General features: G+C 39.6%; 1 protein-coding gene across 2 annotated transcripts in view; it reads left to right on the forward strand.

The window, feature by feature from the left end:
• The first annotated feature begins 1,574 nt into the window (after positions 1–1,574).
• Positions 1,575–24,115, forward strand: part of GPRIN3 (GPRIN family member 3) — a 69,654-nt gene continuing 47,113 nt past the window's right edge. Inside the window, exon 1 of one of the 2 annotated variants that reach the window (XM_050790443.1) lies at positions 1,575–1,991. The gene's annotated coding sequence lies outside the window, so the exon portion shown is untranslated. Of the gene's footprint in view, positions 1,992–2,075; positions 2,749–24,115 lie in introns of those variants that run through there. The other variant, XM_050790444.1, reaches the window with a different exon arrangement.

Consider the following 24,115-nt stretch of genomic DNA (forward strand, 5'->3'; position numbering starts at 1 on the left):
ATCCTATACAAATGTTAGGACTAAAATTTTGGCTTAGTTTGCTTAATGAGGGGGAGAACTGGAATAAAGACATCTGTGCTTAGCATATTTACGATATGAATACGATGATGACATAAATATTATGCCACAACCACTCCTGTAATAAAGATGTCCTTTGGGAAGCAGCCTAGTGTAGGGAAGACGACCCAGCTCCCTTCATCTTCAACCAAAATGAACACGGCTAGCCCGAGAACCCAGACGCAGCCTGAGAATCCTTCTTAACCCACCTTCAGGAAGCAGCTATCAATTAACTACACCCGGCATAAAAGAAGAAACTTATTTAAAATCCCTGATCTAGTGGCTTAGAAAGTTTGATCTTTTGGCCAGTAGCATGGGCATTACCTGGGAGCTTGTTAGAAATGCCTATCCTGGGCTGGGTGTGGCTCACGCCTGTAATTCCAGCATTTTGGGAGGCCGAGGCGCGGGGATCACCTGAGGTCAGGAGTTCCAGACCAGCCTGGCCAACGTGGAGAAACCCTGTCTCTACTAAAAATACAAAAAGTAGCCGGGCGTGATGGTGGGCGCCTGTAATCCCAGCCACTTGGGAGGCTGAGGCAGGAGAATCGCTTGACCCCGGGAGGCAGAGCTAGCATTGAGCTGAGATCACACTACTGCACTCCAGCCTAGGAGACTGAGTCTCCGCCTCAAAAAAAAAAAAAAAAAGAAAAGAAAAGAAACTAAAGAAGCGTTTCTTCAGTCCCTACCCCAGACCTATTGGATCACAATCAGCATTTTAACAAGACCCCCTAGGTGAGTGCTGTGTACTAGTTGAGAGGATATATTTTGGATTGGTTTGAATCCCAGCTGAGCAGGTTACTACTGTGCGACCTCAAGCAAAGTGTTTAGATCATCTAAGTCAGTTTCCTAGTCCACATAGTGAGGCACCTCAATGGGTTGTAGTAAGAATTAAAGAGGCTGAGGCTGTATGTAAGGCATTTTGCACAGAGCCTTCCAACAAATACCCAGTTAATAATGAAACTCTTTTCATCAGATCATTTCGCACCATCTACAGCTGCTAACCATACTACACATCCATTCAGAATTCTGGAGCTGCTCAACAAGGACGATTTCCAAAGCCCACAAAGCCCTCCAAGCCCATGGGGTAGGGGGAAAGGGGTGGGGACAGGAACACTGTCAGCAGTGCCTCTCGGAATACGCAGGATACTGTACATTTTGCAAAACATATTACTCATCGGATGATCTTGCTTTCAGATCTTCACTGCACGTGGCTTTACTGGAAACCTTCTGCTAGAGTCTAGACTCAGCCATGGAGTCTGGTGACCTGTGGGAGGGAGCAAGGGCCAGAATGCTTGTTAAATCGCTCTGGGCCCCCAGCCCTCTTCCTTAATCCCTTCTTAACTTTCCATCTATCTCTGGTCTCCAGGGGTGCAGAACTGCAACCCACCAGCCCTTTCCCAGCTCCCCGGCCCGGCGCTCAGCAGCCTGGGCTGCAACACTTTCCCCCAGGACCGGGAAGGCGGGGGAGGGGGGTTGGAGGGGGCGGAGCTCGGCCGCCTGCTGCCGCCGCTGCTGCTGCTGCCGCCGCCGCCGCCTGCAAAGCTGTCGCCCCTCTCTCGGATGCTCAGGCTGGCCAGCGCTGGACAGATGGGTGCACCCCGGGCCTGACGGATGAACAGTCGGGCAAGTGAACTCTCACCTCCAAACTGGCTCTGCGCCCGGCTGGGGCGGCGGCGGCGTCTGCAGCCCCGCGGTGGGGGCAGCCCCCTAGGTCTCCGCCAGACTGCTGCGCGCCTCCTCTGCTCTTGGCATAGTAATTTCAGTTCCTGAACGCACGGAGCTCGCTCCGGGACCGGGCTGAGAAGGACCTCAGCTCGCTGGCCCGCCGGAGCCATCGGTGTGGCGCCGAGAGACGGTGCTTGGGATATGCGACGGGGAGCCTCCGCCACAGCGCAGGCAGTGGCCCCGCCGCGCCGCGGAGCCGGGCAGAGCAGGTAGGAGACCCGCGGCCGTGGGAGGAGACGCCCCCTGCGCACCTACGCCCGGCGGCCAGCGCAGGGGACCGGAGCCTGGTGGTGTGCTCTGGAGGGATGCGGAAGGGATTCGATCCCACATTTTGCCCAGGGATCCTTTGCCTGTTGCTCTTGTCTCAGTCCCATCCTGCGCTCTAGGAGGGGCAGTCTTTCTGGCAGGTGATGAATTTCTCTGCAAGGTCATTGCTCTCTTAGGCTCTGGCTTTGAAGGTAAATGGGAGAAGACGCCTGCTGATCGTGGGCAGGGGGATTTATAATCAATCCGGTCTGCACACTGCGAATATTCGAATATGGGGGGTGTGTGTGTGTGTGTAACATTTATCTCATTTTCCTATGCTTATCCCCTTTAAGGTCAAAACACCATAGAAATATATATTACATATGCATTTATATATGTGTGTGTATACACACATACATACATTCGTATGTATATAGGTTTTCTTGAGGTAGGCAGAAAGAAGAGGAAGGGCGGGCAGGGGTTGATAAAGGGAAATCGTTGTAGAGACCTGTTCACTAATAGAGGCGAACTTTGGAACCACATTAAATCAGGGTAGAGACTAGAGGTGATAAACAGTTCTTTCAAGATGGGCTTTAGAAGAGGTCTGAAGGAGCCTGTCAGCCAACACACACAGATCTTCATGCTCTCCAGGCAGATGGAGACGATGTAAGCAACATTTCAGACGCAACAATGGATAGTGAAAGAGGAAAAAAAGGAGAGGTACTTAATATGCCACTGGGAAGTGATTTTTGGGTGGTGGGAAGGCATTGAATCCAGACCAGGTTTCAAGGGCTTGCTGGAGGGGCGTTGGGAGAAATCACCGCTTGGGGTGTAGACAGTTCAATGTTAAGACGATGTGAATGTCCACAAAGCAGCCGAGGAGATGAGCAAAAGGCCTGGAGGGGGAGGGGAGAAACGGAGCTCTGAGCAGTCACTCAAGAAGCACCCACCTTTGAGTAAGGTGTCTTCTTCCTCTTGGTTAAAGCAGTACTTGGATATGCGCCATCTAAATATTTTCACAACACATTTGTTTAAAGATCCATTGGACTATGTTTTTACTTTGTTTTTGCAAGGTATCTGGGTCATGGTGGGACTGGAAGAAACTGAAGTGTTTACAACACCAGCAAGATTTGGAAGAGAGGGTTGATTAAGGCTTAGCTTCATGAAATATTTACACATCTCCTGCGTGGGCTTTTGTTTGCTCTTGTTGGTGCTGCTGCTTGATAATGCTTTGAGTGTACTTCTCTCGTATGTGCTTATTTTCCAGTTATAAACTATTCTTTCTTTTCCCATTGTGCTCACCATTGGCCTGCCCTGAGTAACAATTGTGGGAATAAAGGTACATGAGTCACAGCCCAAAGCAGAAAATCTCTGCTGCTATCTGCAAAAGACAGGAGTTTGCATTAGAGAATGTTCTTTTGAAATAGAAGCAGGAAGAACATTTTTTGAGTTTTTGTGTGTGTTTAGTTTTTCAAGTTTTGTGTGTCTTTAATCAGGGGAATAGGTTATTGACTCAAAAGAGAAAAAAAAACCCAGTAACTGCAATTGCAAGTCTAGATGTTATATGATTGAAATTTATTTTGGAAACAGCAGAGGAACTCATAGAGAGCCATGTACAGTGTATTGTGGTGTGGTGAGCCTTCACCTAATCACTAACTAGACTTCTGCGAAAATGATTAGGACAAAATCACAAGTGCATCAGCTTCACATGGGAAGTAGAGGACTGAAGCGTTATATGAGTCAGATCAGTGTCAATTGGAGGGCAGGCTGGATTCCAGCAAGCTGTTTTGAAATTTGAGTGTTTTAATTGCCTCAAAAGAATTGCCCAATATGCTTAATTATTTGTTCCTGCAACATTTTCTTAATTATGCCTCAACATACTTAAAAGACTATATTTAGATCTAGCTATCCTTCGCCATTTGAATTTCCAGTCGCAAAATCTGCAGCCTGCAGGAAGCATGGAAATATTGGTCCTGGAATCACAAAATTATAAAATATTGGGCTCAGAGAAGGAGGACACATTATTCTAGCCACAGCTCATATTTGAGCTCTTTCATTGGCAGCTGCTCCTGCCCTTTATGCACTCATTTATTCACTTTTTCGTGAATATATGTTGATATATTTAATCCTGGACTAAACATGGTCCTAGATTGTGGAATAGAAGAATAAACAAGACATAGTCTCAGCCTGCAAAACTTGGGAGGGATACTGCCAGCAACCGCTGGTGGAGTGCCCTGACGGGGTGCTGTGGAGGCCAGGGTAGAGGTGGAGAGAATAAGGAGAGTTTCCCATGGACCTGAAAGATGAGAGGACCTAGTCCAGTGAAGAGGAGAGGAAAGGACATTCCTGGCGTAGGAACCAAAATAAGCAGAGACCAAGGAAAATACGCAGCTCCAGGTGGTTGAAAAACAGTGTGAGTACGTAAAGATGGCAAGATGAGAATGGAGAGGGCAGCAGGATCCACCTACAAACTGAAGTCCTAAAGGCCTGCCAACTCATCTGGTCAGTAAACCATTTTATCAGGGTGACTTAGGTGAATGCATTCATTTTAAGGGTCTATGGTATTCAGATTACCCAACTTTATATTCTTCAAATATCTGAAAACTGTATTTACCTTAATTTACAATAGACTGCTTAAACGGGGAAAAGTCTTAATTCTTTTTGGCTCAAATATTTCATCCACAAATGTCTACCACCTACTTTGCATATTAGAAAAATAAGAGAGAGAATGGGGGAGCAGAGGTTTGAATTTTATACAAATGAGTTATAAAAACTCAAGGATTCTTATTTTTATGAGAATAGAACTCAGGGGAAAAGAATTACAAATAGTATATATTCTAAGTATTTACTTGTCCTAGATGACTCCAAGAGGCAAATGTATGATAGTGTAAAAAACAGACTGAACAAACAAGTAACTCAGAAACACAGGCTAAAGAGACCCCAAAGGCCACATACATTTTTAAAAATTATTTTTTAAATGAGAGAAATAGTACAGTAATCCCACGGTAATCATTAAGTGCCCTTCAAGAATGGTGCTTTTCAAACCAACACACTGTGAAGTCAGTTTAGTGGGTCCGATCAGCATTTTTATTTTTGAAAAATAAAAGACTGAAACAGAAGAGTAAGTATTGTTCATGAAATTCCTTAAATATATATAGATATATGTGTGTATGTGTACACGCCTGCATAATGGACTGTGATGTAAAATGTATACCTCGTTATACATTATGTTCCAAAAAGTCTGAAAGCTCCTGCTTTAAGTGATACAAAGAAGAGATGCTCCCAGTTTGCAAGATGCCAAGAGCCGACCAAGAGATCTGACAGATCTGATAGACAAGCATTTTCCGCAATATTCTGAATAGCATAATTGCCTGATTGAGGAAGGCAAGACTTATGATTTACCGACTGCATGGCAGTAAAGTCAAAGAGCAAGATCCTTGGGTACTGAATTAGTCTGGAAAGACTTCAAGGAGGAGGGCAACCTTGAGTTAGTTTATAAAAGACGGATGGATCTGGATGGGCAGTGAGGAAGGGGTGCTGATTTTGTGTCTATAGAAGGAGGAAGCAAAGAATGAGTGGAGTAATGGCAGTTATATTGAAGAATCATTCAGAAAAGAAAAAATAAGTATCAAGTTGGGGGAAGAGAATTGCAGTAGAATTTCTGATGGACTGAAATATTACATGAGTTACTTTTTAAAAAAGTAAAATTCATTGTGTATATTTAAGGTATATAACATGATGTTATAAGATATATACATTGTGTGTGTACGTGTATATATATATATAGTAAAATGGTGACGGTGTCTGTAGTGGAACCAAATAACGTATACATCATCTTTTATATCTACTACTTTGTATCCTTTGACCTGGATGTCCCCTTTTCCTCCCTGACCATTTTCACCCGGTAATCACTGTTCTATTCTCTATCTCTGTATATTTGACCTTTTTTGAGTTGTTAATTATTTTATGACTAAGATCTATTTTCCTAATACTGCTACTTTAAGAAAATCTAGCCAGAGTGGCCATAACATCATAAATCTGCCATTTCCTGCCATCTTTTTATTTGTTTTGCAGTAATTTACTGGTTAGGCCTTGTTCAGTTGAATCTTGCTGTTGAACTATTGACATTACGATATACACCACATTGTGGCGTGATTATTTCATTTCTCAGAATGCAACTACAATCATTGGCACAGAAGGCAGAGGTGGTCATGTGAGGAACTGACAGGCTGTGAAGATGAACCAGATCGCTTGGTAGCCATGAGCTCCTGAAGGAAGGGCAGCATCTGCCATATTTTCTTTTCGTCAGTTGCTCTGTGACTTGTCCGTCTTCTTAGTTCGATATTTAAATATGTTTGTATGCATTTTTAGACATTTTATTCTTGTGTGTTGCTGTCCCCTAACAGTTATTCTGAGGAAAACAGTTATTCTGAGGAAAAGTTAGAGAAGAAAACCTTTACTTGTGTTCCTGAACATTTTCTTGGTGGGCTTCATTCAGCTCTCGCTGTCTTTTCTCTGGAATAGAACAATTTTGTGATATTGACACCCTTTTAAATGAAGCTATGCCTTTAAACAGAAGAACAATGCCAGTTAATTCAGAGATTCATCTGCTTGAATTAGTTGGAGTGCAACCAAATATGGAACTTTGCTTTAAAAAAAAAATTACTTGGACCTCTTTCTTGTCCTTATCAGCGTGTTCAAATTAGTGATAAACTAACTTTTTTCACATAAGCATCAAGTCTGGAATAATAAAAACATTTAGAGTCTGCATTTGGATTGAAATTCTGAAATTACTGAATTTCAGGGAGAAAATGTATATACTCTTACAATTTAAATCACGTACTGTCTTGAATGCCAGTGAGAAAAGTTTTCACAGCTTTTTAACTGGGCATATTGGAGTTGGCAACATAGTAACAGCTTTCTAATTGTTCATGTCGGTAATTAAATTATGGCTTTATTTTGAAGCTAGCAGCATAATCTGGGACCCCAATTATTATTACCAGGCAGTTATAAATGACCTTAATCTGAATCTGAATCTGAATCTGGAGGTGGGGCTTAGAAATCTGTATTTTTATGAAGGTCCCAAAAGGATTCCAGTACCCAGATTTGGAAACCATTGCCTTTATTTACAAAGAAATAAAATGATTACAGATGAGTCCCAAGGAAGTTAATAACTGTTTCTAGTCACTAATAGAGCTGAAGCTAAAAATCCAGAACTCTTCTTTCTAATTCCCCATTAATTCTTGGCTAAGGGGAAAATGACCAGGACCTGAAGACAACGTCCAAGAGTCCTCTCCATGGTGAGGGAGGAAAATCAGTTACTATGCACCCCTTCCTCCAAAATTGAGAGTCAATTCAGTAAGTCTGCCTAAATGACAATGCCATGATCTCATCTCTGTCCCAAGGGTCTAGTGTAGCAGAAATATCGTGGGGAACAGCTGGGTGATCTAAGACAAGACAATTTATTGGCCTTACACACCAGATTCCATTTAAAATTTTTAATTCTTGGATCCTAAATAGTGCGGATATCAAGCCACCTCTAGAAGATTGGTTTAGTCAGGATTCACAGCCTTGTGACTCTTACAGAAGCAAGAGAACCCTAAAAAAAATTCTGGAGGCTAGAGAGTAAAAACTCACAGTGTCAGGCATCTCCGGGGACCTCAACATTGTTGCTAATTCAGTAATGGACAGACGGAGATCTATCTCCAAAGCTCCTTTGACAATCACATTTGCATCTGTTAATTTTCTGGAGGAAAAAAGAGTTACAGAGAATTTTTTTAAAACTTGAATTGCAAATAGTCCATCCAAGTGGGAGATCTGGTTTATGAAGAATAATCAGATGCTTTATGTTAATAGATTCCTGATTGTTTTTCAGAAATCAGTTGTTAATGATTTCTAAATAGTGTAAAGTTAAAATAACCGTATTGTGTCTATGGGAGACTCCTCTCTTTCTTTATAATGTATAACTTTGGTTAAATGAAATGCCTGAGGGAGTAAAGTGTTTGTGTGAACTATATTTTCTGAGTAATCAGAGCATTTTTTGTTTCAATTCTTGTCGACAGTTTTTCTAAAATGTAACAGCCTGCAAATATTATCAAGATTCAAAATTTTGCATTGCCTCTGTGTCTTTATTCTGAATTATGACTGTATAGGACAGATACGCTGAATATAACATAGAAGTTTTTCTTGTATTTCTTCCTTTTTACTCTGTAATGTGAATGTGCTTTCTCAGCATACATTGAAAAAAAAAATTGTTGTTCAAAAATGCAAAAGACATTTGACTCGTTGTGAGTTCCACTTTCCTGGAGTTTGCTCTCTGCTTTTGCCATGACATCACTTTGAAATGCTCATTCCTTCACTCCACATTAGTTTCTCAATCCACTCAAAGCATGGCTTACAGCTCCGTGATTGCAGCAAAACTTTGGTAATCCTTAAGACCTGTTTCTAATTTGTTTTATACGTAGCATGATTCTTAAATTTATACTTAGTCGTATTGTTAATTAAGCATGCCTTTCTTTGAATTTTTCTACAAGGTATTTCTCCCTGAAAAATGCAGGTAAAAATGAAGCAGCTAAAATTTTAATTGTTAATTAAAATTAACAATTTTAAATTCCAGTAAAAATTTTAGTCAGGGCTAAAGTTAGTAAATGCATATTCGTTTTCACCTGCATCCTTGGTTGAGTAAAAATTGCTTATGACAAGTGGGTATGAATGATTGTTCTTATTTTCATGTCGAACATGTTCTGAAAACAGTCAGAGAGCAGAAGTCTATCATTGTCAGGGTAAGGGGCTGAGCTCTGATTAAGTGAGTGAAAATGCACTTACAGTCTCCTTTCACATGAGGGATTGTCTACCCAAGTGGATTCTCAGAGTAGAAGAAAGCTTTGCTGTGAGCATCTGAGACACTTGGTACACTTCACTTTACTTGTCTGGGCCTCAGATTTGGAGATGTACGTACCAAATCAGAATTGAAAATTGGCAGTCTGTGGGCCCAGCAGGAAAACTGTGACCTTCAGGTATTTATTTTTTAATTAAGCCATTGTTTAAACATCAGATCTATTATAAAAAAAAATGAAGCCCTCACCCACATTCTCTAGGCTGGAGCTGAACAGCAATATATATGCTACTTCATTATTTTGCTGTAGTCCCCACTTCTCAATGTCTCACTGACATTGAGGATTTATATAAGTCACTTGTGCCTAACAGCTTCACTTCGTTGTGTTACTACCTCAAACCTGTAGGTACTGAGTCTGTAAAGTCTGGACTACTTAGGTGTTCTCTAAGTACCATTGAGCTCCAAAATGCTATGACTATACTCATGAAATGGATGTGTCTACAAAGCCAAAAGGTAATGCACCAAATATAGTTAACCCCCGTGAACCATAGTGAGGGTCTCAAAATTTTACAATATCAAAATATGTAGAGTCTGTGAAAGTTTAATGAATTAAAATTGAGTTAACGTAGTCTGTTAAAGAATAACAGAGTTTTTCATCTGTGTACTTGCTTGCTTTTTACTGCACCACGAGTGGTGAGTAAAAAATATTAGCAGTTTTAACAATAATGTAATTTATTTTTTCTTTACCGTAAAGACCAACAACTGAGATCTCACATTGGATTGCTTTATGTACTTTTAAATGCACCATATCTTTATCTTATGTATAATTTTTAACATATAGGCCAAACTTGCATAGATAGCTTCCTGAAAGTCCAGAGTATATCTCAATCTTTCAAGTAATGCTGCATTTTATTTAGCAGGCCTGGCAGTTGAGATGAACTTTCAGGAGTAGCATCAACTTGTGTCCCAGCTTGTATTTCTGTATAGCCTAGAAATGCTCAGTTATTGATTGCAGTAGGCAGTGTTTGCAACCCCTCTCTGAGGCTAGGCAAATCACTGCACAGTCTGGCCACTTGTGCTATGTTAATATGGCTAAAAAATGAGATGACTGCATCAGGGTTGATTTATTCATGTTGCAAACAAAGACAAATGCCCTTTTGAGGCAACAAGATGGAAAACTCAGGCAGATCTCTTCGATAGGGAAAGCTGTCTTCCCAGCGCTCTGAAATCTCTCATGCCTTCTCAACTTCTGCTGCCACTTTCCTTCCTCATGCACACTTCGCGGCATACCACCCCCACTTCGTGCCTCCTACTTTATTTCTAAAAACATCCCCTCATCTAATTATTAATCCTAAAGTGTCGGTGCTTCAGCAACTTCACTTAAAGACAGTGCCGAGAATAGTACCGATCGAAACGAACAGAGGACACAGTGCCACATTGACTCTGCGCTTTCTTTGGAGAGAGTGGCATTTCCTTATAGAATGGTGACCGTGTTTAAGTATCAGGCGTCCTGTCACCTAAAATGAATTGATAATATATAAAAGACCATAGGTGTTAAAAGCCTTTAGAGATGAAGTTATTTTTCTGAAAGTGCCATTTAAAACACAAATTTAGTTCACTGAAATGTTTATGTTCTCTTATGAAGAAACTGTTCTGCTATTCCCCTGGTGGCTATTTTGATGTTTAGAACTATAATGATAGGTTTTTAAAAAATCCTCCCTGTGGGGTTTGTGGCTTTTGAGTGATGAAATCTGAGTGTCCGAGAGGGAGGGAAAACGTTAATAACCTGAGCTGGACTGGATTGAGGGCATCTCAGCTCCTTTTACTTTGCAGATTGAATCAAGGCTTTCCTCCAACTGGAAATAGGAATTTATTTAGGAGGTGAGAGATAGAATGTGAAATGGGGTTGGCAGAAGGCCCTGGTTTAAGAAAGGTGAATTCTTTGGATCATTTAATAAATCTGTATCAAGCACTTTAGATATATATATATGTGTGTGTGTGTGTGTGTGTGTGTATCCCTGTTCTGTGTGCTAGGGGCTCAAAATTGAATAATACATAGTCTGAACTCTCAAATAATTCCCAGATGATGGGAATAAGCTTAGTAATAAATATAGTTCAACAAAATTAGAATGAGCTCTTTTCCTGGTCATGATCTCAGAGAATTCCCCTGGTAGCCTAACAACCTGGGTCCCTCCTCTGTCCTAACCAAGAAGCCCTGTACCTCTTTCTTCCTTCCTGTATGCTGAGCAATTCAGCTTCATTTCCGTTCCTCTTCACAGCTTCACCACCTGCTTGCCACACCTGGGTTCCTTTCCTCCCTGCCAGGCTAACTTGAAAAGTATATGTCTTTCCCATACTCCACTTCCTTAATGTTGTAGAAAATAAAGTCACAGACACGTGCATTTTTGACTTAATGCTGTTAAAAACAACTAAGAAGCAGAGGGTAGCAGAAGTGACAAAAATGGAACAGATATAAGATGTAGAATTCTTATTAAGAGTCTGCTGGTCTGTGTACTACAAGCAATTTCTTTCTCCTGAGGGTACCAGAACCTCAGTGTAACTTCATTTCCACCTTCTTTCCTATTCAAGAAAATATCCACACATGCCAGTGAGATGAGTGAGAGTGACATTATTATAGAAATAACTTGATTTTTGAGGTTAATATAATTCATTAGAGAAAACGGCTCTAAATTATACTTTAATAAATAATTTGCTGTCATTGGTGCTTTATCATTGCTCATAAACTCTCTGTGATACACGAGTGTATTTTAAGACTGTTTAACGGCCACTGTTTTAGATAATTGCTTAGACTCTCAGGAAGCTCTTCCACCGTTGGGGAATGATCTTGAGTCAGATCAGTGTTGGGGAATGTACCCATTCCAATGGTACTCTAAATACCCAGCTGTTTACATAGCTGCTCTGTGAAATACCCCATGCCTTCTTGCTGTCTTTTTATCCTGAGGAGGTGCTCACCACTCTCCATTGGTCTCCCTCTCCAGGGCTTCAACTTTGGAAGTTTAAGTGGTAATTCATGCCTCTGGAATGCCTAGTAAGTGATTCCATCTCTGTGTATTTTCCCCGACTGGGAGGAGAGCCTCCTTTGCTTTGGAGCGCAGAGAATGGTGGTGTAGGGGAAATAAAAGAAATGGAGCCTCCATTGTAGAATTAATGATGATGAGTGGAAAAGAATGAAACACCAACTAAACGCATGCAGGAAGAGGGTTTAAAATTCATTAAAGAAGGAACAAGAAATAAAACAAAACAAACAAAAAAACACTTGAGGCACTTTGCCATCTTGATTCTAGAGCATAAGAGAACCCTAACACGTGTATCCTTATATATCCATCTACTTTCCAAAGGAAATGGGTGAGGGTTAGACTACAGATATGTAAAAATCCTTCAAAATTTTATTCTTCAGGCTTATCTGCCACTGGCATCTTGCTAAAACCACTTCTCCTTTAAAGAAATCTCTGAGGTTTGTACTATTAAATAATAGCACATTAATAATTCACCATTCTAGAGATGAGGAAATAGATAACTTGCCCAAAGTCCCACAGATGGTAATGGAGCTGTGTCAATTCAGTTGTCCAACTTCAAAGGCCGTGAGCTTCACCACTTTGCTGCACTGCAGGACTCTGTTGGTGATGCAAATCACAGTGGGTCAAAATGTAATGACTCAGTACGATTTTATGAACTTCTGTCTTCTATCTTGGATTTCATCTTGTGTTGCCTAAAAAACAAATGTGAAAGCTTCTAAATCAGCAATAAGACATTAAAAAAAAAACAGGATGAGTTCAAGGAAGGTATTTTAGGTTAAAATTTTATAGAGCATTGCATAGGTGATAAAATTGGCAAACATAACTTTTTATCAAGATACCAGGTAACACGTGTGTTCAGCAAACAACATTTCTTTGTTTCTCAAAAGAAAAACCAATTGCTTTTCTTATGACACATGTGCGTGCACACCCACACACATACACACACACACACACACACACACACAAACAGAAAAAACAAACATGTGTCTTTGTTTAACTGCCTATGGACTTTGGACCTAGAAACTATTTATAGAACTAGTGTTTCCGTGATTGATGTTTTAATCATAGACATTCATTTACTTATGAAAGTTAAGCGATTCCTTATTATAGCTTACAGCTAAGTGTTCTCATTGCAAATGGAATACTAAAAAATAAAAAGGTAATCCACGCACAGGAGGCCCATTTGAGACAATTCCTTCTTAAAACTATAGTTCTAATGAATTAATGGTACTTGGTAGGAGGATGAATATACCTGTCTGTCCATTTGGAAGGTGAAAATCCAATAACTGAAAAAAGCCATGATTTTTGCCTTAGTTTTTGAGTTCCTTAATAAACGATTGATTTTTTTTTTCTAGTAAAAGAAAATGGACAGAAGTCACCTAGAGGCATTAGTCTTATAACTGGATCCTTTGAATCACTCTGGAATATCTTTACCACCTCATGTCATTTCAGAATTCAAACTCTTTGTTCCCGGAGGTAACACAGTAGAGGGCACTGCTTTTCAAAGTGCAGATTTCCGGCAGCGACCTGTGAGAGGATTTTAGGTGGTATACAGACTTCCTTTTGATTTTAATACTTATGAATTTATTTAAATATAGAAATATGTTCAGAACACATTTCAAAATATATTTTTAAAAATATATGCTATGAAAAATAATATAACCAATACATCAAACCTGTAATTTCACAGATATTATTTTTTAGGACAAGGCTAATGTTTTCAACCAGTGCACTAGTTAAAGTCAATTTAATGGAAAATTGAGTTTAAAAAAAAGTGGTTTAGATAGGAAGCACATGAGGCTAAAATCATGAAATGGGTACACAAATGTCACAGTCCCTGAGAGTGGTACATGAAGTCATTTCATTGCCCATGGCACCTCAGGTTCTCTCTAGAAATGAGAGGGCTGGTCCAGAAATCCCTAAGATCAATTCTAGCTCAGATGCCCCACCACTTGTTTTTTTAAATCTTACTTGTTTTCTTCTTCATTCATGGGCTTATTTTCTGAATTTTAGGCCCCTTCTGCCGTTGTTGGAACCCAAACGGGCCCTTCTTATCTCTCCCTCTTCATCATCACCAAGCATGTATGCCTTCATTCATTTACGCATGTAGTCATTTAGCCCTACACTCTAGGGAGAGCTTATGGACTAGGTAATGTGGGCATGCAAGAAAGCTACAGAGTTCTAGACCTCTGACTTCTGGGTAAAATGAGTATATTTGTCTATGTTTCACGTTGAAGTTAAAGCTGTTGAATGAAAGGCCTGGACTTCTGCCATCATTTTGTCTTTGCAGTTCTTGAACAACTGAGAGATCTTCAATGGAAGGCCCCTTCATTGATAAAATGCATTATCAAGGCTCATGTTACAAATTTAAAATGTATGTTGAGGTCCGTATGAGTGCATAACATGTGAGAATGGAAAAAAGGGGGTTCTACATTTCATAGCTAGAAATGTCTAATTCTTGGGTCGTTTTGAATACAAAGGGAAAAAATTAGTACTTTCGTTATTTTGGAGTAGCTGTTAATACATCTTTGATCTGTTAGAAATCTTTATACGTCTGAGTCATATGAGGAATTTTAACACTTGTCAGTTTTTTGGGCTACATTGAGAGGGGAATCAAGTTTCAATACTGCTTATTGCTTTTTCATATAATTAAACTCCGAACACGTGGTTAGGGTATATGATTATTTTTCCTTGGGAATTTGTCCTTGAGAAACATTGTTAAGATGTTTTACAGCATTTGAGTGTGGTGAGTATAAATTGTCACAAACATTTATGTGATGTCAATGGAACTGTTTTATGCTTGCCAGCAATTCATAAGATTTTGCTATAGTGGTGAAAAGGATATAGCAGTGGTTTCCTGCTGGAGTTTCTATATAATAGTGAGAAAAGCATCAGAGGATGTAGTTGGTTGTGGTTGTTTGCTCATACCCTGCTGCTCTTTTCTTTTTTGTAAAAAACAGGAAGCTGAAATGTGTTCTTTACTTAGTTCAACTGATGTTTAATAAGGACTTATCTGTGTGCCAGTATGGGAGGATGTAAAAATGAGAAGATGCATCTCTGCCTTTAAAGACCATAAAATCTTCAGAAATTATGTAAAACATTAGGAATTTAAGTAAAAAGTTCGAAGTGCTTCATGGCAATATTTGTTTATTCTCAATGCACATACATTATGATAAAAATTGATTAACTGAAATTGGTTTCAATTTTCTTTCTTAGAGGAGGTGGGTCTCATTTTGTTGGCAAGGCTGGTCTTAAACTCCTGGGTCAACTGATCCTCCCACCTTTGCCTCCCAAAGTGCTGAGATTACAAGTGTGAGCCACCATGCCCAGCCTGTTATCGAAATGTTAATGTTTAGATTTCATCATGAGTGATACAACTTTCCAAGTGTCACATTAAAACATATTTCAAAGAAACAGCTAATTCACTCAGGTAGTTTTTAACTCATTTTTACACTGAAGTTCAAATTAATTGTTAGTTTTTCTGTATTCTCTGGTTATGGAGCAGATTCCCAATTCCTCAGCTTACCAGTTTTGAGAGGAATTGTGTGAAAGAGCATATTCCAAGTCCCTATTCCCAAAACAAGAGAGAATAAAATAACATACTTAGGCTCAGTACGTTAGTACTATTTCATTTGACAGTATCATACATTTTAAAAAAAGAAAGGCATGCACAAAAGAATATTTGTAACCCAGTACGTATTCTGAATAGAAATGATTTAATGGAATCCCTATCACTTAGAGAAGCAGAACCACTATGGTAATATGGAATAATGGATTTAGTTTCAGTTTTAGACCTTGCACAATTGTGGGAGCTTTGCAGTTGCTTTCACATCTGGTATGGAGCTAAAGTCATCATAGGTTAGCAGAGCTGGCAATTGGGAAGAAAAGCTGAATTTGAAGTAGAGCTGAGCAAGGGCAAACTAGAACCTGCAGGAGAATATGAAACCCATAAAGATAAACTGGAACTTGTATTTGACTCATACTTCTCCGTCCTCGATGACCCTGACTTGAACAGCCTGAAAGGGACTGGCACTCTTCACTGCAAAGCCATTCATGCACCTGGCCCAGAAACCAAAAGAGGAGATCTATGGGGAACCAAAGGTCCGGCAGCCTGGCTGCTGCCTAACATGGACAAGGTGAGCTGGGAGGTCAGTGAGCTGCACTTGTTGACTACACTGACCTTCAGGGCAGAATGCTGCTGTTTCACTTTTACCTTCCAAAGGTCACACAAATTTCCCTTGTAGCCAACTGGAATGAAGAACGATTTAGGAAAGGGCATTCTGGGAATGAGTTTCCATCAGATCTAGACAGTGATACAAAACCAACACAGAGGATGCTAGCCCATAAAAGGAGAAATATTTGCAGTCAGGAAATCTCTTACTTTTAGTTCTCCAAGAAACCTTCCAACTGAAGGATAACTAATCCATGCTGCTCATGAACTATGTCTAAGAAGTTTTCTTCTGTAGACTTCTATAGACTATACACAACTAGAACTTGTTGGTTTACTTCCATTCAAAAACTGAAGTTTCAGAAGAAGTAGACATTAATGTAAAGAAATTCCAAGATGCATGTCATTTACCACTGAGCTCATCTCTCTAAAGTATGCATCATCCTGTGATATAAGTTAATGAGATTAACTCCCATGTGGCTGGTTGATGTAGTGACAAACTTATTTTCTGCCACAATAGATTCTAATCTCCATTTTTAGATTTCTGTAGGTGCTACAGAAAGTTTACATAATATAATGTTACAGAAAAATGAAAGTTCAGTTAAGAAGTTGCCTCCCCCATGTTTCTTTTATTTATTGTTTTGTTTTGAATCTCTTGCTTGTAAGGATGTATGAATTGGTGCTGTATGAAGTAGTGAGCTTACCAATGGTGGAAGCCAGATGCTATAGCCAGGATTCTTTCAATAAATGGGAGATTGGCCTCTGTATCTTCTGAGAACCTTTCCGTTTTCAAGATTCTTTGAGTCTTCATCAGTGACTCTCAACCTCTTTTTTGCCCCAACTCACTTGACAAATGGTATGTACAGATCAAGTCCCCTCTGTAATTCCAATTCCTTCTCTCTCGCCTAAAAAACACATTGAAATATATGTGATCTAATTTGTGAAGTTAATTAATTAATAATTCTTAATTTCTTACTTAAGTACCAGTGATAGCAATCTTGTCTTCTGTATAAGCACAAGAAATTTATTACACAAACATTTCACAATCTCAAATATGTTTCCCAATTTAGCCCTTGGTAAAGCAAGAAAACAGAAATCTGTTTTTTCAGACATATAAATGAAAATGGAAAAATTCATGAAAAGGGAAGGAAGTATATAGTTTTATTAAAATTCTTTTGGTGTTCCACAATTGACAAAATTAGCCAATGCTAGGTTAGCCTTTGGATGTATTAATTGTGTCACTGTATGTATTAATCTAATCTGATCACACAGAAGCATTTATTTAAGTAGCATGTGTTATTTGCAAAACCCTGCACTTGGGATGGGGTGGCAGAGCTTCACGTATACAAGGATGACTTACCCACAAAGAAACCTTTAGTCTAGTGGGAGAGCTAATACAAATAACCAAATGAAGGGAAAGGAGGAAAAACTGAATGTGGGCTGAGTATCAAAGTAGAAATATTTTGGTTCTAAAAAGATGAAATGTTAAAATTCCATCCCACGCTATATACTAAGAATGGCAGAGAAAAAGCAAAAAAAGCCGGGCGTGATGGCTCATGCCTGTAATCCCAGCACTTTGGGAGGCTGAGACAGGCGGATTACTTGAGGTCAGGAGTTCGAGACCAGCCTGACCAACATGAAGAAACCCCATCTCTACTAAAGATACAAAATTAGCTGGGTGTGGTGGCGCATGCCTGTAATCCCAGCTACTTGGGAGGCTGAGGCAGGAGAATCGCTTGAACCCGGGAGGCAGAGGTTGAGGTGAGCCGAGATCGTACCGCTGCACTCCAGCCTGGGCAACAGAGCGAAACTCTGTCTCAAATAAATAAATAAATAAACCATATACTAAAAAGAAAAAAAAAAGCCCTGACAGTACCAAGTGTTGGTAAGGATGTGAAGCAACTGGAACGCTACTATGTTACTAGTGAGAATACAAAATATGGTAGAGAAACCATGGAAGATATTTTGGCAGTTTCTTATAAAGTTAAACGTTCACTTACTATACGACCACTCCTATTTAGCTAAGTGACGAGAAAACCTATGATAACATAAAAACCTATTTATAGTGGCTTTATTCATAATCTCCAAAAATAGGAAATAACTCAAATGTCCCTCAACTGGTAAATGAATAAACGAACAGTGGCACATTCATGCAGTGAAACAATATCCAGAAATAAAAAGGAACAAAGTATTGATATGCACAATAACAGGGATGAATGTCAAGTACATTATGCTAATTAAAGAAGCCAGACTGAAACAGCTAGGTGCTTTTATATTTATGTGACATTCTGGAGAAAACAAAACTATGCAGGTGGAGAAGGAGGTCCGCATTAAAGGTGAGGAGAGTTTGACTACAAAGTGTCATGAAGGGGAATTTCTTGGTGGGGGGCAATGGAAATTATTCTGTCTTGATTGTGGTGGTGGTTACACAGAAGCGTTTGTCAAAACTCATAGACCTGTACGCCAAAAAAGAGTAAATATAACTGAATGTAACTTGTGTTAATTCTTAAAGAAAAAAAAACCAGTCCCAAATCATGGTCAGGAATATAGCGAATTCCTACTTCTGAGGTCAGAAAAGCAGGCATATGGAGGAGATGTTAATCCTGCTCTCTGTTTATTGACTCAGAAAAGTGTACTCTCTGAACAGATTTGCACTCTGATATCCAGAAATCTTGGGTTAGTTTCTGTCTCAAACGTCTCTTTAAATGGATGGAGGCAAGTATCATGGGACCCTGGATGTCAGCTGACAGTTCTGTTGCCTAAAATAATGTTATGTTCACCATCTGGTGAGCATGTGTGGGAGTAGTGTGTGCTCACTGTGTCCTCTGCTGTTTGTGTGTGAATGGAGCATGCGGCAGGCTCTCCCCAACCTCATACTCTAGAAGCTGAGAAAAATTATTTATTCCAATAGTGTTTATTGAGGTCTTGTTAAATGAGAAGTCCTGTACTACATGCTGTGAGGGCTAAATAGGGAGCTCCATAGAGTCCCTATCAAAAATGGAGCTTATAACATAGTATGAGAGATAAGACATATGCCTCAATAACTGTAATCCAATCAGATTATGGTAAATCCCATAATCGAGGTTTCCTCACTGTTCTTTGGCTGCTGAGAAGAGAAAGTCCTCACTTCCGGCCGAGGGTGTCAGGAAAGGATTATTTTGTGGAGAGTATGGCATTTGTTCTGAAACCTTTAACACTTCCAGCAGATCCTAAGCCCTATGAGAAATGGATGCTTCCTGCCTTATTCACCGGCTTTTTTCTGTACCTAGCCTAGTCCCTGATACACTATTGCTCCATCAATGCTTTGGTGTTAATTCATGAATAAAAGAAAGAACAATCAGCATTTTCAAAGGCAGAGAAGACATTCCAGGGGGCATGGCCTAAGCAGAGGAATGCAGGCAAATGCTTCAAGCATATTTGAAAAACTAAGAGTAGGGCCAAGTGCAGTGGCTCACTCCTGTAATCCCAGCACTTTGGGAGGCCTACACAAGAGGATGCGTTGAGCCTCAGGAGTTTGAGGCCAGCCTGGGCAACATGGCAAAACTCCATCTCTACAAAAAAATACAAAAATTAGCCAGGCATGGTGACACCCGCCTGTAGCCCAGGTCTCACTCTGGCCGCCCAGGCTGGAGTCTAATGTGCGCCACTGCCCTCCAGCCTGGGTGTCAGGGTGAGACCCTGTCTCAAAAACAAAACAAAACAAAAACACTGAGAATAGTTCAGCCTGGCTGGTGTATGGGAGGATATGGGAAGCAATGTTTCAAAATGGTGTTGGAAACAAACTGGAGAGTGCCAGGTTAAGTGATTTGAACATTTTTCAGTCTAAGAAGCTACTGACAGATTTTTGAACTGAGAGCGATGTGATCAGATCTGTGTTTTAAAAAAGATATCATTTAACAATGATTATTAGACAGTCACTATTAGTGATTACATAAGCTGCATTGGAGCAGTGGAAAAACTGTGTCTGAGGCAGCTATACCTCACGCATGAAGGTACAGGCAGTTGTTGGACTATTACACCTGGAAAACAGGAATCAGAAGACCTGGGATCAAGTCCTCACTTTGCTTCTACACTGTGTAACAAAATTCATACATTTCTGAAACCTCGGTTTTTGTATCTGTGAGGTTAGTGTGGAAATTATAAGAAATAGTATCTGTGGGAGCTTCTTTAATTTTAAAGAGCTATATAAACATAACAGTTTTTGACATTTGAGTCTCAGATGTTGGAAAGATAGTTGCAAATGTTTCTGGAGAGATGCCATAGGAGTCAGTGACTCTGTGACTCTAGGAGCTAAGGGACAGAAGCTGTCAAAATGACTTCAGGTTTTGACTCGGAGAACGCTGGTGCCATGAACAGAATTAGTGATGTCAAGAGGGAAAGTTTGTTTTGGCAGAATGATGTTGAATCTAGTGGTGGATGTTATTTGGGACCCTGGCAGAATATGCAGGTCAGATATCTGGTCCGCACTTATTATATAATAGAAGAGGACCAGGCACGTGAGGAAAGGGAGATGCCTGGATTGAGAGCAATTAAGGTCAGTACCATTAGATATCCTAAGATTAGACGAGATTATCAAGGACAAGAAAGAAGAGGCCTAAAGGAGAGAATTTTCAGTAAAACCGACATTTTGGGTCCAAGAAGGGATTAGTTTGATCTCAGGCTACAAAGGGATGATCTGAAAGTGGAAAGAAGTCGACATAGGAAAATGTCAGAGAGGTAACCAGTGGTAAAAATGATGCCATGAGTTCAAGGTGGTTGAAGAATAAAATTCTGTTTCTTGATCTTAAAACTGAAAAACTAATGCCTGCCTGTGGGTTTGTTGTGGAGCGTAAATAAGGGACAGTGCTGAGTGCCATCTCTTATATACAAGAGGCCAAAAAGTAGGAGCTATTATTAGTACTGTTATTGAAATTTATTCTCATTTTTAACGTTACCCAGATCTTGTGAGGGTTATATGTGATGATTCCTTTTTATTTTAAGATAAATCATAGGCTAAATCTGCTGCATAATAATATCTCCTGACCTTAAAAGGGTAAAATGTAGTTCAGCCCCAGTTTTAGAAGAACTGCATACTGTTCTGACAAGAGCATATTGTTTTTCGGAAACTCTCATGAGAGTGCCCTGCATGGAAAAACAAATTCCCCTCGTCCGGGCCAAAGTTGAATCCTATCAAGGTACACAGATTAAGAACAACTTGCTCATCAGCTGCCTGCTGCCCTCATGTAGAATATATTAAACCTGAATTTCACTCCTGAAGGTGGCAATGAGATGCATTTATGCAAACTTAATTGACCCAGAAAATCATTTGTGAAAAGGAAAAAGGTGAAAAGAATATTGGTTTAATATATACACTTTCGACAATTTCTTATAAGTGAGTGACCAAGACAGCATAGAACGACCATCAGATCTATTTATGTCGTATTGATTATATTTTATTCTTGATCTAGAAAGCCGAGCAACAGCTAGTTGGCTTTGCAGAGAAAAAAACAAAAAACCTCTCTTTGGAATCACATGTCTTTTCTCAAATCGGCCACCTTAAAAATGTATGCAGTTAAGATGTCACAGAGAGAAAACAGACACGGCTCAGAGACAGCTGTTACTGCTTTGGGAAAAACTATCCAGCACCAGGAGCAAGATTCTGTGCTCTGCACGAGCCCTCGAGGCACCGAAATTAGATAGTACCTTATTCCATGTGTTCAAATGATCAGTCAAAACTCATGAGCACTCCCAAGAAAACTGATGAAAACAATTTTTTTTTTGTCATTATCTGGTATAAGTTTGCTGGCCTGATGCTGAAAATATGCACATTTTCTTCCATATTTGCAGGGATCAGTAAAAATCAAGATTATCATGGCATCAACCTATCAGTCTTTCTTAACTTTAGGATTTATTATGATTTTCCTAATATTCAATAATGCTTCTGAACACCCCCAATATTTCTCTCTTCTCTTTCAAATTCCACATTTTATTTAATGGAGTCATTCATGTTTTACTCATTTCAGGGTTAGAACTTTGAAACAGTTTCTGGAATTAAATATATTTCCTTAACCTGGCATTGAAGTCTATTCATAACAGGCTTGGGTCTAGAACTGAATTTCCTAGTGAGTATCCCAAGCCCCAGCCCATTTTCTCCCCACCCCAGCCCTTCCTGCATATACTCTTAAGTTCCTGGTAACAGTGTACCACAGGGACCACAGTAAGTCTGTACCTCCCTGCCTTTGAATCTTTCCTTAGCCTCTTTCCTCTGCCCAAAGGCTCAGCTTTTAAAACCCAACTCAAATATTTATCCTGTGCTAGGAAATAGCACACAGTTCAATTTGGTCAGTTTCATTGTATTAACCACAGGTTGTAACATACAACCCCAAAATTTCAATAGCTTAAGGAAATAAAACTATATGCATTTAAAAAAAATCTCTGCCAGATACCTCCAAAATACCTTTTAAATCCATCCTAATGTTAATTAACTATTTGCTTTCTTGCTCTCTCATGGCATTTTTCTCTACATGTCTAGTACAAGAGTTATTTTTCATGGTGTACCTTCTCTGAAATATTTAGTTTTGGAGGCCAGTTTTGTATATCTTGTATATATCTTTGTATAGCCCCCACAGAATTTAGCACAACGCCTTATACATAAGAAGCCTCAATAAATAGTTCTTGAATTCATTTCAGTTTTCCATTGAGTTCACTACTGAATTCCTCAAGATTCTGAGGCCAGAGTAGTTGTTTTGTTTTTTAGAGACAGGGTCTCCTTATGTTACCCAGACTGAAGTGCAGTGGCTATTCTCAGGCATGATCATAGCTCACTATAGCCTCAAACTCCTGGGCTCAAGTGATCCTCCTGCCACATCCTCCCAAGTGCCTGGGAATACAGGCACATACCACTGGGTCCAGCTGGAGTAGTAGAATTCAAAAATAATTTGCTTTCTAAGTATTTTGGGGGTACTACCTTCTAAATCCTTGTAAGATTAATAGTTGTTTCTTTTTGTGTGTTTTAAGTGTCTTGGTGTCTTTATTATAATGGGAGAAAGAAAATGTTCTCCAGTAATTGGTGACTTTTCTTCTTTGAGAGTATTGTTTTCTCAAAGGAAAAAGAGAAAATTAATGTATAAAAAGGTATGTACATAAGAAACAAAAAAATTGAAATTGGAGTCCCATTCTAAAAAACACAAAGAAAAAAGGCAAGAGAACTATAAACTTGTTTAAAGTAAGCTTTCTGAATATGATGAGGTAGATTCTCTGATGAAAAGAAATACCCGCTGTGATAAAGACACAGTGTAGGAAAGCACCAGCAAAAGGCAAACTTGGCTGAAAGGGAAATACCAAAGCTGTTCCCAAGCAGGTCCTAGACAAAGAACAAGCAATCAAAAAGTTGAGCACAAGATTTTGGGGACCATCATTATACCATAGTTGTAATGAACTCCGTCCACCTGATACCATCTGTACAACTTTAATAAGACCATCAGCAAAAAATACAGTTTAGTTGAAACATTCTTATATTTTGCAAGTTGTTGTTCCTCCTAACTTCTGCCTCCATTCACTACCATTGTTAAAACAGTCAGAGAATAACACAACTATTCAAACATTATTTTTCTTAATTTTTATTAACAAATTAATATGTCGTCTTAGTTTATGTATATGTACATACACATGTAGTTGAGTAACCTCTGCAAAAAGGAAAATGTCTAAAATTTAAAGAAAAGGATATGTTCCACAAAAGAAAAAAGTGAGAGAGCTGATAATCTGTGCAACTGAGGAAGTCAAGCTAGAAAATGACTAATCCAAATGAAGAGCTAGTATATGGCTTCTCTTTCCCCTGAGGATAAATTAAGCAGTTGGAGGAGCATAGTTAGAGATTCAGGCAAAGAATGAACATTCTAACAAGCTACTTTTCCATTGTAATTCCCTCCCAAACACCAGTTCATGAGCCAGTTCTTCTTGGATACACTGATTTACTTTACATGCCTTTCCCCATCTCTCTCAGTTTCAGTTTGTTTACAGAAGAATATTTTAGGAGTAATTACGGAGAAAGGAGATAGTAAAATTTGG

The sequence above is a fragment of the Macaca thibetana genome, chromosome 5, assembly GCF_024542745.1.
Source record: "Macaca thibetana thibetana isolate TM-01 chromosome 5, ASM2454274v1, whole genome shotgun sequence".
NCBI classification, from domain to species: Eukaryota; Metazoa; Chordata; class Mammalia; order Primates; family Cercopithecidae; genus Macaca; species Macaca thibetana.